This window comes from Nycticebus coucang, chromosome 22 (assembly GCF_027406575.1).
Source record: "Nycticebus coucang isolate mNycCou1 chromosome 22, mNycCou1.pri, whole genome shotgun sequence".
Lineage (NCBI taxonomy): Eukaryota > Metazoa > Chordata > Mammalia > Primates > Lorisidae > Nycticebus > Nycticebus coucang.
In genome coordinates this window covers 2274189-2289319 of record NC_069801.1, presented here as the reverse complement: position 1 = coordinate 2289319, position 15131 = coordinate 2274189, and the positions used below count along the sequence as shown (strand labels likewise).

General features: G+C 55.1%; 1 long non-coding RNA gene across 1 annotated transcript; it reads right to left on the bottom strand.

The window, feature by feature from the left end:
* Window positions 1-743: 743 nt before the first annotated feature.
* LOC128575582 (uncharacterized) lies at window positions 744-7822 on the bottom strand. The gene is made up of 3 exons (XR_008377036.1): window positions 7389-7822; window positions 4640-6980; window positions 744-3906 (listed from the first exon to the last, which is right to left on the bottom strand). It is a non-coding gene; the product is annotated as an uncharacterized LOC128575582 (long non-coding RNA).
* Window positions 7823-15131: the final 7309 nt, after the last annotated feature.

The following is a 15131-nucleotide window of genomic DNA, read 5'->3' as shown; positions in this document are numbered from 1 at the left end:
GCCTGAGGTCAGTCTTCCCTGCGAAGCCCTCAGAGGGCGGATTTTAAAAGGGCCTCGCCAGGAGCCCATCCTGGCTCAGCCAGCAGCTGTCAAAGCATCTGCAATGACTTCAAACTTTTTCTTAATCCCTCAGACTCTGCAAGTCTCTTACATAATCCATCTGTCCATCACCAGGGCAGCGTGGATACAATGGGAAGGGCTGTCCCCAGATGACCCAGGACATTGGACCGACTGGGACCAGGCTCCCCCTTCTCTGAGAAAATAGTCGCACCCAGAACAGGGGGCCACAAATCCCATCAGTCCGAGGCCTAAACTTGGGGCAACTGGCATTCCAGGCATCACCTTGTGCCGAAAAATGACAAAGCTGTTTTCTCCCAAGTGCCCTACAGATAGCTGGGATGCTGGGGGTCCAGACTGGCCCAGCCCTCTCTCTCATGGCCTGACCTGAGGCCTGTATCTGACCCTCATCCCTCCCATGGAGTCTACCCACGACCCACACCACGTGACCTCATAGGGCAGTTCCCAGACCCTGGTGCACCACTGGGGAGGGTGAGGAGGGCAGGACCCAGGTGGCCACCTGGTAGTTCTCCTCGGTAGTCCTGAGTGTGCTGGGGTGTGACCCTGAGAAGGTGGGGACAGGTGGCCATCCAGGGAGTATGCGCCTGAGGGCTGGGGCCGGTCAGTCAGCCCTCTGTAAGCTGAGGAAGAGTCACCATCTGTGGGCACTCACCATGCACCAGGCACAGTCTGGATGCCTCATGGCGGGCACTGACTTTGTCATGACTTGGCTCATAAGAGACTGGGCCGTGGATTGATCCAAATCCCCTTTGAGGCAGGGCAGGGTGGGGTTCGACTGGAGCCATGGGGCAGTGCTTTCTCTCAGAACAGGGAACCCTGCAGAGACTTGAGATTAGAAAGTGCAGAGGCCTGGAATTGGCTGTACAGGGCGAGTTCTCGATAAAGCTTAAATATGTTGCCGTGGGGAGGCGGAGGATGAGAAGGGGTGTCTCCAGGTACATTATTCTGGCTGAGAGATGGGGACGGAGCAGCAGAACCAGGACGCCACTGTTTTACAAAGCCTGGTGAATTAACACCCCTGGGCTGCTTCGGTGGCTTCGCAGGGCTGCTGTGACAAGGCACCGGAGACTGAGGGGCTTAAAATACAGAAATTTATCCTCTCACGGTCCTAGAGGCCAGAAGACAAACCTAGGAGTCAGCGGGGTTGGTGCCTCCAGAGCTTGTCCACAACCCTTGGCTGTCCTAGGCCTGTGGTACCCCAGCCCGTCCCACGTGTGTCTCTGGGTCTTCACCAGGACTCTCCACGTGTCTGTGTCCCCATATTCCTTTCTCATGAGGACACCAGTTATTAGATCAAGGCCTTCCCTAATCAAGTATGATCTCATCTTAACTCGATGACATCTACAAAGCGCCTGTTTCCAAATAACCCCACTCACAGGATCCCGCAGTTCGGACTTGAACATATCTTTTCAGGAGACACATTTCTACTCACCGCAGCTGCTAATATCAAAACAGAGGGAAACCAGGCATTGGTCACTTGCTGAAGAAGGAACACAGCCCAGCACAGTCTTGTCAAGAGTTGATGGAGCCTTGGGTTTCGGCTGTCCCTTGCCAGGAAGTACCAAGGACAGAGGAACATAAACAGCGGCTCCAGGAGGCTGCAGTCAGCACAGCGCAGAGCATGTGGCCCGGGTTATGCACCAAAGTATATGGGTGGGTAGGAGGCCGAGCACCGTTTCTCCATGTGGCCGGCTCTCAGGGATATTTGCCTTGCAGTCACCCATTAAGCTAAATGTGTTTGGTGTGGTTCTCTGTACATGTGCTTTATTTCACAATGAAAAGGTCTGAAAAGTGAGGTACTCTAATTACTACTAAATTTATACTCCCCTTCCCCATCAGCCTGGTATCATTTCACAGGTGTTTACCAGGAGTTCCACGTGCTGAGCCCCATGCTGGATGCTGAACACAGTGACGAGGAAAACAGACTTTGTCCCTGCCCTGGTGGGGTGGGTGACCCATGACAATCTGTCTCCCCACACCATGCAAATGACCACAGTACAGGTAGTCCCTGGGTCATGAACAAGATAGGATCCATAAGTGTGTTCGTAAGTTGAATTTGTATGTAAGTTGGAAAAGGTACACTTACCTATCCCCGTCTCAGCCCCCGTTTGGAAGTGTGAGTTGTACATAAGTCAGATGTTAGTAACTCAGAGACTGCCTGTGTTCCAGCAAGAGCTATACGCAGGTGAAAAAAAGGATGACCCAGAATGATGGCCATTGAGCCCACGGACACTGTCCACTTGTGCTGACTGTACAGTGGATTCTGCCACAGGACACAGAGAAACACCAGGGTCATTAGACACGGCTGTGCTACTGACAGCTGTCTCCTCGAGGGGTCTGCACATCCCAGGCCCGCCTATGAGCCTGTCTCATCCTCCCAACAGTCCTCCTCTCACACATGAGAAATAGCAAAAAGAGCTGCCTGCTTCCTGGTGCTGTCATGCATTTTTTAACCCATGTGTGACTTACATAGCAAAAGTGCACCGTTGTGAAGTGCTTGTCTTAATGCTTTCTGGCCACATAAACACCCATGTAATCACTACCCAAAAGAAGGGGCACAGAAGGGATTTCTATCCCCAGAAAGTTCCCTGGGGCCCCATTCTAGCCCATCACCTCCCTGTCAGAGGCTGGGACTTGTTGAGAAGCTTGATGGAGACAGTGGAGACCTTCTGTCCCCCTAAAGCACGGGTGGGAGCTGGCTGCCATCTCCCTGCCCTGTGCTGCCCTCAAACATGCAGGACTAGGGTGGGGTTGGCAGCCAAGGAATAGGTGGCAGAGGTAAGCGTCCCACATAGGAACCTCACCCTCAGACATGCAGGGTTCACCCGGCCCAGCTGTGTTCACAGGGTGAGGACGCAGAAACCAGGACACCCAGGGCAGCAGGCCGGGAAGAGACCCAGAGTGAGTTTCTACACCCTCAAAGTGCCACCAGGACTGGGCAGCCGGGCGGTCTTTCTCTCTTTCTCCAGGGCTCCCTGGAGCTGATGCCAGCCCTTCTGTGGCACAGAGAAGGCAGCCTGCATTTAGATCTTTCTCCAAGGTTCTACCTGTTGATCAAAACACCTGTGAAGTGTGAGTAGGCGCGCAGCTCCTAGGTCACTCACGCTCTCCTCCCTGGCGTCCCAGCCAGCTACCCGCTCCCCTGACATTTGCCTCAGTCACCAGGTAAAGTGGCCAGAGAGAATATGGCGGTGTCAAGATAAGCCCAACCCCTGTCCCATCCGTGCCACCCAGAGGGTTATCTACTTGAGCAGGGAGGAGTGCCACCACCTGCCACTGCTGTTCTTGAGCATGAAAGGGGTCCAGGTACAGATGACTTTCATCCCTATTCAGAAAAGGGAAGAGATCGTCCCTGCCAAAGCAGCTGATGCCGTAGGCTGGGATTAGATGGCAGGAGTTACTCCTCCACCTTCCCCAAACCAAGTAGGGGACACACATGGGCAGCAAAGCCACAAATAACACTCCAGGAGGGTCCTTTGCAGCTGGCGAACCCCCTGACTAGGGGCAGAGGAGAGAGGGGGCAGTGGGGCATCCTGTGGAGGGCAAGGAACCCTCTGCTGCCTCTTTGTCAAGCCCAGGGCTGTGACCCTAGAGATAACTCCCCTGTGCCATTGACCACCCTTCAGAAGGGATCTTGGCCTCCCCTCTCTGGTCACAACCTGCCAGCACTCTCACCTTCAGGGCTGTTTGCAACAGGTGGTTTGGGATGAGAATTTGACCTGCAATTATCAGCTGCAGAGTTTCCTTGGACGTCTGCTCCAAGAACGTCAGCAAGGCGCCTCCAAAGATCGCCTTTCATTCCCCAGGAGCAGAAGCACCTCTGTCATCCTGAAAAGGAGACTAAAGTGTGACTCTCCACGTCTGGGCAAAGACTGCATTGTGGTTCAGATATTTTCCTCTGCACCACACGTGCAGATCTGGACCTCACATTTCCCCCTGCGGCAGCTCTGTGCAGAGACAGCCTCAGAAAAGACCTGACTGAACCTGTCTGGACAAGAAGCTCCATCGTGTTCGCAGGAGGCCCCCATCAGAATGCAGCACCCTGTGCACCTCTTCGCCCTCCGACCTGCCCTGGGAAGTCCCAAAGAGCCTCCCTCAGGGGTAGTTTTCCCGGTCTGGCCAGGTCATGGCAGCACAGTTGTCACTGACATGCTCTGAGGACCTACACATTCCTTCCTGACCATGAGGGAGCACCCACACACTGCACAGTCCTTGGTGTCACGGTGCAGAGCTCAGCTGAGCCCTGGGCATCACTTGAGAGTTCTCGGCAGCCACTGCTTCTCAGGCGGCCTCCAGGGCCTCCTGAGACAGTCAGGAGACAGTCAGGGTCTCCCAGAGAAACAGCCACCCACCCTAAATTGAAGTGTATCGTGAGTGTGAAATGCACTACATGTACCTAACCTCCTGAATGTCACGCTTAGCCTCGCCCACCTCACACCTTGGCCTTGGAATGGGCAGAACGGGCTAACACAAGCCTGTTGTTCAGTAAAGTGTTAAAGATCTTGTAAGTTCAGGAACACTGCACTAGCAGTAAAACACAGAATGATTGCCCGGCACTCACCACTAATGAGCACAGCTGAAACCACCATCGTAAAGTCAAAAGATTATAGGGCGACCCATCCTGCAAGCTGGGGGCTGCTGGTACCTACAGAGAGATTTATCGTGAGGAGCCGGCTCATGTGACGGAGGCGGGCGGCAGGCCCAGGCTCTGCAGGGACTCCTGCTCAGGTCAGTGATTGGTTCTCCTAAGGCCGTCACCCATATGGACCTGACCCATCTGCCTCCCATAAAGTCTGCCCGTTCACATCACTCTCGTCTATAGGCACCCTGGCACAGACTCCACGATGCAGCTGGCCCACGCGTCTGGGCACGTTTGGTCTTGAGTCAGTTCTCACCTGTTCCTTCCTTACCAACCTCTTGCCACTCGGGAATCAGGCTGCTGTCCCGGGTCAGGACGGGCAGGGGAGTATGGCTGCCATTGTCTCCCCTTCTCTCCCCAACAGGGTGGCAGCGATCAGGAGTCAGAGGCAGCTTGGCAGCTCACGAGAGCCACGGGTCTGCGCTGTTCTCCTGGCTCTGCCAGGCTTGGCCTCACACTCCAACTGGCTTTGCTCCCATGGGTCGCTCTGTCTTCAGACGTCCCCACCACTCACCGTTGTCACAGTCCACCAACGTGTGTGACCCTCAGAGTTGTGTGTTTATTGCTTATTTTCACCTCCCCCATTAGACTGTGACCCCCAAGCGCAGGTAGCTGGGACAGTTTTGTCCCCAGCTATGGCCACTCAGCATCCACGTCAATGGTGGACATGTAACAGATGCTCAGAAAAAACCTGCCCGAGGGACAGATAATGAACATTTCATCTTCCCACCCGGGCCTGCTCAGATTGGCCCCAAACAGTAACCGTGGGACTTCTTTCTACAAACTAGACATTGACACAGTTGAACAAAGGAAGAAGCATTACCATTGTGACATCTTTCAAATGCTTTTAGAAGTCCAAATGTAAGAAGAGAGAAGGTAACCTGCAGAAGCTGGGCTTGGCCTGCCTGGACAGCAGGAGGAGGTGTCCCCCAGGTCACCAGGAGAGCCCAGGGAGCTGCAACCATCATGCCGAGGTCAGCCGATTCCTGAGAAATCAGAAAGTGCAGGCAACTCCCTCCACCCACACCGGCTCAGTGGTCTAGCCCCAGGAGCCAAATGGCTGTGTCACTTAAAGGTACCAGCTGAGCTAAGCCTCAGAGCTGAAAAGTCAGAGGTCGGAAGTCAGTCTCCATCAGTACAATTAGGGCCAAAGAAGAGATGTGTCAAACTCCGAAGAGACAGGGGCGACCCCTCACTGTTCCCCATAACCCCCTGGCAGCTCTGCCCACCCACAGAAAAGCCCCTCGTTAGGGTCACTGAGCCCTGACCCGGTCTATAGTAGAAGCCCAAGCCACAGCCACCTGAGGCCAGTCACTGCAAAGGTGCACCCTGCTGGATTGGGCGATAGCAGGAGGAGAGTCCAAGATGGGGAGAGAAATCACCCCAGCCAGGGGAAGAGCTGAGGAGGCTGCTCTGATCCCCACATCTGCCTCTGAGTCGCAGCCTCAGTGCCGAGGGCTCCTCCTCAGCCCGGTGGGGGTCCAACCCATAGAGCTGGGGGAAGAGTCTCAGATGTGAACCGCAGAGAACCAGTCGGCTGCGCCTGGCCAACACTGGGTGGCCTCTGGAGAGTGTGGCTGTGCTCCTGAATGTGACCTGCTGCCCAGGGTGGTCTCAGAGCCAAATAGACAGAGATAAGCTCATCTCAGGGCCACGCCAGGAAGATGAGACTTCGACCTCTGGAGAGGAGGCTGCAGACAGACAGTCTGGTCAAAGGGCCCTCAAATGCCACCCCAGGGCATTGGAATACCTCCAGCCAACCAGGTGGGCCACAACTGGACGTCCCCCAAAGCTGTGGGCTGAGCTGTGCTTCCTCCACACGGTGCCAGGCAGCTGGATAAACACGCCCCCGTCTGTGTTTCACTGGCAGCAGGGCTGGCAGCTTGTCCCGGGGAGAGCAGGGCCACGGACAGGGCTCCACGTGCTCCCCTTGGTTTAGGGCCCATCATCAGCAGACCCACGGGCTGTCCTGCCATCCTGGGGACCCATCGGCCCACCCCAGTTCCCCCAAACCCATCACAGCAGCATGAACATGGCCGGTGGGATCCTACTCTCCCGCTGAGCTGCAGACCATGGACTCAGAAGCAGAAGGAACAACCAGGTGAGGGGGAAGGATGCAGCCCCCACACAGGGAGACTGACACACCAACAGAGGGATGCCAGGACGGGGCCTCAGTTTTCTCACCTGTAAGTGAACTTGGCCCGATGGATCCCTGAGCTCTCTCCAGCATGAACCAGTGACCCCGAGAGGGATGAGGTGTTTTCTAGAATCACCCACAGGGGGTGTGGGTGTTGAGAAGACAGAGGAAGCCAGGTGCCCCAACCCTGACCCTGCATCCTTGCCAGATGGACTCCACTCGGGAGGCCCCTCGGGGCAAAGCCCTGGACAGCAGTGAGGCACCCACTTGGCCCACACTGACCTCACTGGCTCAGAACCAGCTGGGAGAGTGGGGAGGGAGTGGTGATTACAAGGGATTATCGCTGTTTCCAGACCAGATAGCAGCAGGCAGGAGCTCGGGGCTCCCAGGGAGACTACAACTCAGCAGGGGAGCTCCCCTCACCATGAGCCCCTGGCTGGAAGCAACTCACTTCTCACTGATGCATTTTCAATAGCTGATTTTGCTCCCTGGCACTCACCAAGATGCTGGATACCTGAGAATTTGGGAATTCACCTTTTCTGCAGAAGCGGCTGCTGCTCTCTCCAATCCCGGCCTGCCCAGGGGATCCTGAGGTCGTCAGAACAGGAGCCACTTTCTGGCCCCTCACTGGCCCACTCACACAGACATCCTCCAGGAGCCCTGAGATCAGAGTGCGGACAGGCTGACCTGCTGTCCCAGGGAGAGGCTGCAGGCTGTGTGGCCCACTGCCCTTTCTCCTGTCTCACCCTGCCCCCTGGTGTCAAGACAGGACACACTCAGGCTGGTTCAGTCAGATAGGAAGACCAAGGAGGTGGGTGGCCTACCAGCTGGTCACCCTCCACCCAGCACTGGCTCAGCACCTGCTCCTCCCCGGGGAACAGGGTGGCCTTGCAGAGACCCACTCGGTGGGGGAAGTCAGGTCCAAATCCTGATGTGATCTTGGGCCAGTTTCAACCCTTCCATGCCTCAGTTTCCCCAGGTGTAAATGGGGGCAATAAAAGAACCCACCTCACAGGGTTGCTGGGAGAATCATGAGATGATCCACAGAAGAGGCTTTGAAAGGTGTCACCACAAGTGGAGGTGTTTCCAAAACACGTGGATATCGTCACGCCCATCAGAGTAGGGCCAAGCTGCCAGCAAGTCCACAGCATTTCACAGAGCCTTGTCAGTCAACCGGGGGTCCTCTCTGCCAGACGCCTTTGCAGGGGGATGCTCTGCTCTCTGTGAAGGTCAGAGCCAGCGCTGTCCAGAGGCTGGGGCGGCCGCATGCTCAGCTTCTGACACTGTCTTCAGGAGACTCCTCAGGAGGCTGGGCCAGGACCACAGGGTCACCTGCTATATCATGGAATCAGATATCCCTGACACTGAGAGCCCCGGCAGCAGGGTTTAAAAAGCTCTTGCTAGGCAAAGCCTCACAGGCAACCTCCTCTGAAAATTTCACCATTGGTACACAAACTCTGCCCCGTGGTGACAGTGGGAACCAATCTCCAGCGCTGTGTGCAGGGACCCATCAGAACTCTGCTGAGATAAATACTTGACCTTTACGACCCCAGGAAGCAGAGAGCAGCAACAGCAGCCTTTCTTCAGGGTGAGGGTAATGAACTTCTCACTAGACAGGAAATCTGTGGTCCTGGGGAGACAGAGGTCAGGCCTGCCCAGCCTGGGGACACGCTTTCGTCTTCTCGGAGAAAGGGCCGGAGTCCTTTTACAAATGCCCACGGTGTGACTCCCCAACAGGCTCTGGAGCAGCGCAAATATGAAAACATTATCTTTGAGCCTCTCTGTGGAACACTTGCATCTCTGTACAAAAGGATAAAAAATTTTTTAGTAAATTAAAAAATTATTCGAAAGAACATTTCTCTCTCTCCGAGAAAAAGGCAGGGTGCCTCCTTTACCTGAGAGAAAAAAAAATGGTCTAAAAAACCTCTTTCTTTGTAATCAGGTACATACAATAGACATTAGTTCCAGGGAATTTCAACAGAAATCAGGAAAAAAGAGATAAGGAACTTACAACCAGCCCATGAAAAGGGGTGGTAGAGGCCCACCAGGGACATTTTATTTTATTTTCTCCTCCTGTGTGTGCGTCTGTGTGTGCGCACAAGAGTGTACAAGGTAAAAAATTAATTTTGTCAAAAAAGAGCCTGCCCTTTGTCTTCAAATGCTGGGAGGTGACCTCTAAGATGTCCTGGCTGGTTGGAGTGTCATCACTGTTTGCCTGGGGCTTTGGGTCACTCAGGTGAGCCCAGTGATGTGACGAGGGTGTGGTCAGCCACGTGTGCCTTAGGCTGGAGGCTTTGGGCCAGGGATTGTGATGGCCCTGATTGTGGACAGTCAGACAGTTAATGGAGTCCTAACAAGAACTCAGGATACAGGGAGCTTCCCCGGTGGATGGCACTGTGCGTGTTGGCACAGGGAAGGAACAATAGAAGCTTTGCTTCAGGGACTTTTCCTGGACTCTGCCCTTCACCTCCCCTCCTTTGGTTGAACAAAATCTGTCCCCTCTCCCTATAAGAAACCATAATTGTGAGTGGAAATGCTTTCAAGGAGTTCTGTGGCTCCTAATGAATTGTCAAACCGCCCAAATCTGGGATGCCCAGACTTGAAAGGAGAGTTATGTGGACTGTGTGTTTTAACTGTAGTCGGCCTGAACTTGCTGCATGTGTGTATGTGTGTGTGTGTGATAGAGAGAGAGAGAGAGAGAGAGAGAGAGAGTCGGAGAGAGAGAGAGAGAGAGAGAGGGTGGGAGAGAGAGAGGGAGAGACTGAGACTAGGAATAAATTCCTCTCCCCAACTTCCTGATCTGGCGTAATTCCATCGTTTGCCATAAGAAAATGATATATCCTGGAACTGACAAACCCAAGGAAAAACTTATCCCCACCTTTTCTCTTCTAGCTGAATTAGCCAGAGAATGTCCAAGAATTCCAGATGGTTCAGTCATAAACTCAGAGATAAGGCAGAAAACCTCGTTAGCGACCTCGTGCACATGAGCCGACACCCCCGCCAATCCAGGGATGTGTGTGGAGACCAGGTACCAATGCGGGGCCTGCTTTCTGTTTTGTGCCCAGACTTTGAAAAGGATGGAGCGAGGCAGGAGGGGAACTGGGTAGAGCAAGGCAAAGTGAAACAGTTCCATTAGGCAGCCGGAGAGAGCTGGAGAGAGCCAGCCTTGGCAGAGGCACCGCCTGAGAAGCAAGGTTATATCCACAACATTAGTTCACACCTGTTGGCCACTGTGAGTGGGCAGCAGGTAACCCTGGCTGTGCCACTTAAATTTAGGTACGGTGCCATTTATCCAGCATTTAGCTGCCTCCAAACGGGCTGACCTGAATCTGTTCTGGATTCTCAGGAAACAGCATGACAGGGAAGCCAGCCAGCAGGACCTTAGTAGGCAAATGCCCTTCGAGGAAATTCCTCGTGAAGAGGAGAGAGAGAGAACAGAGGCTGGACACTTGCCCTTCTGCTCCCTAGGCCTCAGGGCAGGGCAGATCCCACCATGACCAGAAACCTGGTTTCTGAAGCAAATGCTGCTGGTATGAAATCTCTCCATTCGCACCTCTAGGAGCCAATGGTGCAAGTTAAAGAATCCTCTTTCAAGGGGCTCCTGCAGGACAGTCCGGGCACTGCCCCTGCATGGGGCTGCCCTTCTGTGCCCTGTACCTGTTCCTGATTGGTCTTCCCACTGCCACACCCTCCGTGACAGCTGGGGAGGATCTGTAGCTCAGACAAAGCTTCTTTGATTGGAAACCTGATGAAATTTAACTCTGGGAGGCTACATGTGGGAAGAGAACTAAACTTGAGATCAGTCACTCCCTGACCTAACTGGGTCCATGACCTGTCAAAGCCCCTGCTGGGTCTGGTGGCGGCAGGGGCACACCAGGCCTGGGTTTCGATAAAGGCAATGCCTGGACACAGACAGTTCCCAGAGGACTTCTCACCCCTGTGCACGGCCAAAACATCATTAAACAGCCATGGAGGGAAAGACAACTGCCAGCTGATGACCATTACAGCCAAGGGTGGAATCCATTTCCCTGGCAGCTGTCTCTGATGTGTCACTGATGTTTAGCCAAATGAGCCAGAAGGGTGCCCGGTATGGAAGCATTTGCCAGTGGGAGGCAGAAGTGAGCCTGTGGGGGAGACAGACTTGAGCTCCCTTTCTTGGCAGGAACCTCACTGTATGTGGAACATGATCAGAGGCCAATGTCTACCCACCAGCTCCGGGTCTTACCCTGCCCTGTGCTGAAGGCCCACAGCTCTCAGAACAGGCTCAGGGCTTTCAGTTTCCCTCTGGTACACCCCAAGGTTCTCATAAATGGCATTTTTTCATCTCTGAAAATGTAGCCTTTTCTCAGCTCTGCAAACCCCAGGCCTTTTATTCAAAGAAATGTGATCCGCATAAAGCTGGTAGAGGTGCAGCTGCCCCCCTCCCCCTTGGAGCAACGTGCCCTAATGATGCTGAGTTCATAATTTGAGACTTCCCTTCTGATCTGCATTTTTTTTATTATTATTAAATCATAGCTATGTACATTAATGCGATCATGGGGCACCATACACTGGTTTTATAGACCGTTTGACACATTTTCATCACACTGGTTAACATAGCCTTCCTGGCATTTTCTCAGTTATTGTGTTAAGACATTTACATTCTACATTTACTAAGTTTCACATATACCCTTGTAAGATGCACCACAGGTGTAATCCCACCAATCAGCCTCCCTCCGCCCATCCTCCCCCCTCCCTCCCCTGTTTGCATCCTCAGGGCCAACAGGGCCTTACAGAGTTTCCCAAAGCTCAACACCTCATAGGCCCCTCTGCAGCCTTCTCTGCACCTGACTCCCCACACGCAGCACCAGCCTCTCCTTCTCAGAAGCCACCTGCATGCTGCACGCCCAACCCATCCTGCACGGGCCTGCAGGGTGCCCTACATTATGCACATGGGGCTCAAGGAAGTCTGATGAATGAGGCCAATGGAATCCAAGAGTAGCCACCAGGCGTAGAGAGACTGCTAGGTTAGTTTCTGCAGCGCCTGTCCAGGCAGACCTCAGAGCATGGGAGGGTTTCCCTAGCACCGTCCCCATCCTGACCACTTCCTGGAGCGATTTTCAGTTGCTATCGATAAAAAACAGAAGCACGATTAGATTTCCAAAACAGACAAAATTACACGTAAAAGAATTAAACGACAAGTGAATGAGAAAAGAAAAAAAACAGCATTAAGAAATCCTAAATCAGGAACGCTCCGAGTTTCTGAACTCTCCTTTGCCAGAGGGGCAAAGGGGGATGAAAATGGACTGTGAGCTGGGGGAGAATATTCTCTGGAATTCTCAGGCAGGTCCTTGATCCAGCCCACTGGTCAGGCCACGGCTAACAACCTTTCGTCCATCAGGAACTTACTGAAGCAGGAGCCCATGTGATCAACCCACCATGGCATCCAGATCCCAGCAGGTTAGAGGGCATTTGAAGCAGAAAATGGTCTACCGTAAGCAAACATTTTAATGTCACAGGGTATTTATTGATCAGTCTGCAAAGTAGGCTGCAAGAATTTCATCCTGTGTGGACACTCAAGAACCCAGGAGCAGGGGACACTGGGCCCCCAGCCACCTGCGTCCAGGAGCCAGCCCTCCATCCTGCACTGACGTCTCCCACCTGCCACCTGCCAGTGCCCACAGCACCAGCTCCTGAGAGCTCGTCCTGATCTCTCCCATGCAGCAGTCTGGGTCTGTGACACTTCATGGCATCTCCACTCTGCCCTGTGGAGCTCCGAGAGGCTCTGAGCCTTCACGTCCCCTTCACCCTCCTCCACCTAATACAACCTGGGCAAACCTGGGCATGATGCACTCAAGTGAGGAATGGGGGTTTCCACCAGGAGACTCTGTCCCTCTGGAGGGCTGTGACTGCCCAGCACAGCCAAGGAGAGGACAGGGTAGGAGAGGGCAGGTGATTAAGAAAACTTTTACTCAGGTCAGTTAAAAGAGAACATTTAAAAAATGAGGCCATGAACTAAACTTTTTTCTTTTGATTGTTCTCCCTGCCCCACCCCCCTGGTTTTTTAACATGTACAGGTCAGAGTGACGGAGACAAGGCCTCATCGTGTGGGCCACCACCTGTCAGCAGTGACAGGATACTGAGACATGCTCTGGCCCTGGCAGCCTAAGTTAACAAGGCTACTGGCTGCTCCTTGTTTAAAACTTCTCTCTGGCTTCCTGGCCAGCCCCGCTGGTATCCAATATGCTGGCATCTTAACGCGCTGGTGTACAACACATGGGTGTTGAAGCTGCGCATTTGTGCTGTGGGCACGTACCAGCAGCTGGTGGGGTGCTGGGCCGAGTTGGTGAATGACACAGGCCCTGCCTTCTGGGGCTTACAGTCCTCACAGGTGGGGGGCACCCTCAAGACCCACAGGCTGCACAGGCTGCTGTCCTGAGGAGCACCCTCCTTGTGACCTGGAAGGGCAGAGGGCCGCCGATCGGGAACGAAGAAATGGATTGGACCCTGGGAACCCGGAAGGACAGGCCTGGGAGTCAACCTTGGCCTTGTGGGTGTTGTGGATCCTCTAGGACATCTGGCAGGTCAACATGGCAACTAGGGATGAGGACAGGGGTGCCGGAGCTGGACGGCTGTCCGTTCAAGTCCTCAGGAGGGGTCTCCTGTCCAAACTAGGGTTCCAGGCATGCCCACTGCCGATGAAGACCTGCCCCTTGCTTCCTTGGGACTCAGGTCTTGGAGAGTGATGAAGAGGTGACAGGTCACCTCCTGTTCACCACCTCCAGGGAGCCCCAGGGACACCCCCGCCCCAGGTGCCCCAGCAGCACAGGCTCCTACCCTGTGGTTTACATTACTGGGAACTCACAGTGTTCTAGGGAAGACCCCATGAACACCCAGCTCTCCGCAGGACTAAAGGTTCCTACTGGTGGGCAGGGTGTGGGGCCCCTGAGCTGTAGAGGCAGGCAGACCGGTGCTGGATGAACAAATGGGAGACATGCCAGGCCCTGGGACATAGGGGAGAGAACAGAGCCTCAGCTGCCCCATATCAGGGGAAAGCAGAACACTGAAAAGGCTGGCCTGGGCAGGTTTGACTGGGACAGTGGCAGGCACGTCTGGTGTGCTCACCAGGGATGCAGATGTCAGCTGAGTTGTTTGTAAAACGGATTAGCCAGGCAAGGGGGTTGGGGTGGGGGGGAAGGAGAGAGTGTCAGGCGCGGGGTGGGGGTGGGGGAAGCGTGGGCAGCAGAGGTGAGGGAGGCGCTGGGCCGCACGGGTGAGGAAGGAGAGCTGGTGAGCTCCAGGTGCCACACTCTCAGCCCCTCAGTGCCGGGCTCTGGAGAGCCTGGCAGCCGGGTCTGGACCGTGGTCTGGATCCTAGATGCCACCGCCCATTGGGGGTCTCCCAGCTGCTGTGGGCTGTGCCGGCGGACAAGGGAGGGACCACCTGCCGAGCCGACCAGTGCGCAGACGCTGCAGATGCCACCACATGCTGGACTGGAAGGGCACCTGGGGAGGGGAGGGGGCGATAGAGTGGGGGGCACCTTCAGGCAGCGCGGGGCTCTCACGCGGCCTCTGAAGGACCCCAACGCAAAATCACTGGGCCCAGGTTGTCGTGGGCCAATCTAGGCTGGGGCGGGACACAGCGTCGTGGCGAGTTACGAGTTACGTTCAAGTAGATCGGTGGCCACACTGGGGGATGCTCCTGCCGCGCACCGGGGAGGAGGGAGCAGACGGGGCTAGGGGCGTGAGTGCGCAGGTGCGAGTGAGTGACCATGAGAACGTGCTGGACCCTGTGCAGAACTCGCTGGGCACCCTCCAGTAACAGCTCGCCTCCGACCCTCGGCGGCACCCAAAACCCAACGCCTCGGCCCGCAGCGCTCCGCAAAGACCCCCGCAGCAGGACGGTAACGGCACCCGGACTGCCGGGATCAGGCCTGACAGGCACCTCCCCCGACGCTTGGTCTTTGGCTGAGAGGGCCAGGGCCCTGCTCCGCGCTCGGCTCCAGCTGCAACGGGAGGGCAGGGCCGCCACACGTGTGCGCTCCTGGCTCCAGAGCATCCTGGCTCTCACTGGGGGGCGTGGGGGGGTAGAGGGGAAGGCCGCGTGCCCCTCTCAAACATGGCAGACAAGACACACAGAAGGGAGCGCCCCTCTCAAACATGGCCACCTGCCCGTCTCAAACATGGTGGACACAGACACATCAAGGGCAGCATCTGTCACCAAGGCGAACGCCCAACCCTCGCAAACTTGGTGGACACAGGCGCACCGAAGGGAGCGCCCTTCACGAATATGGCCGG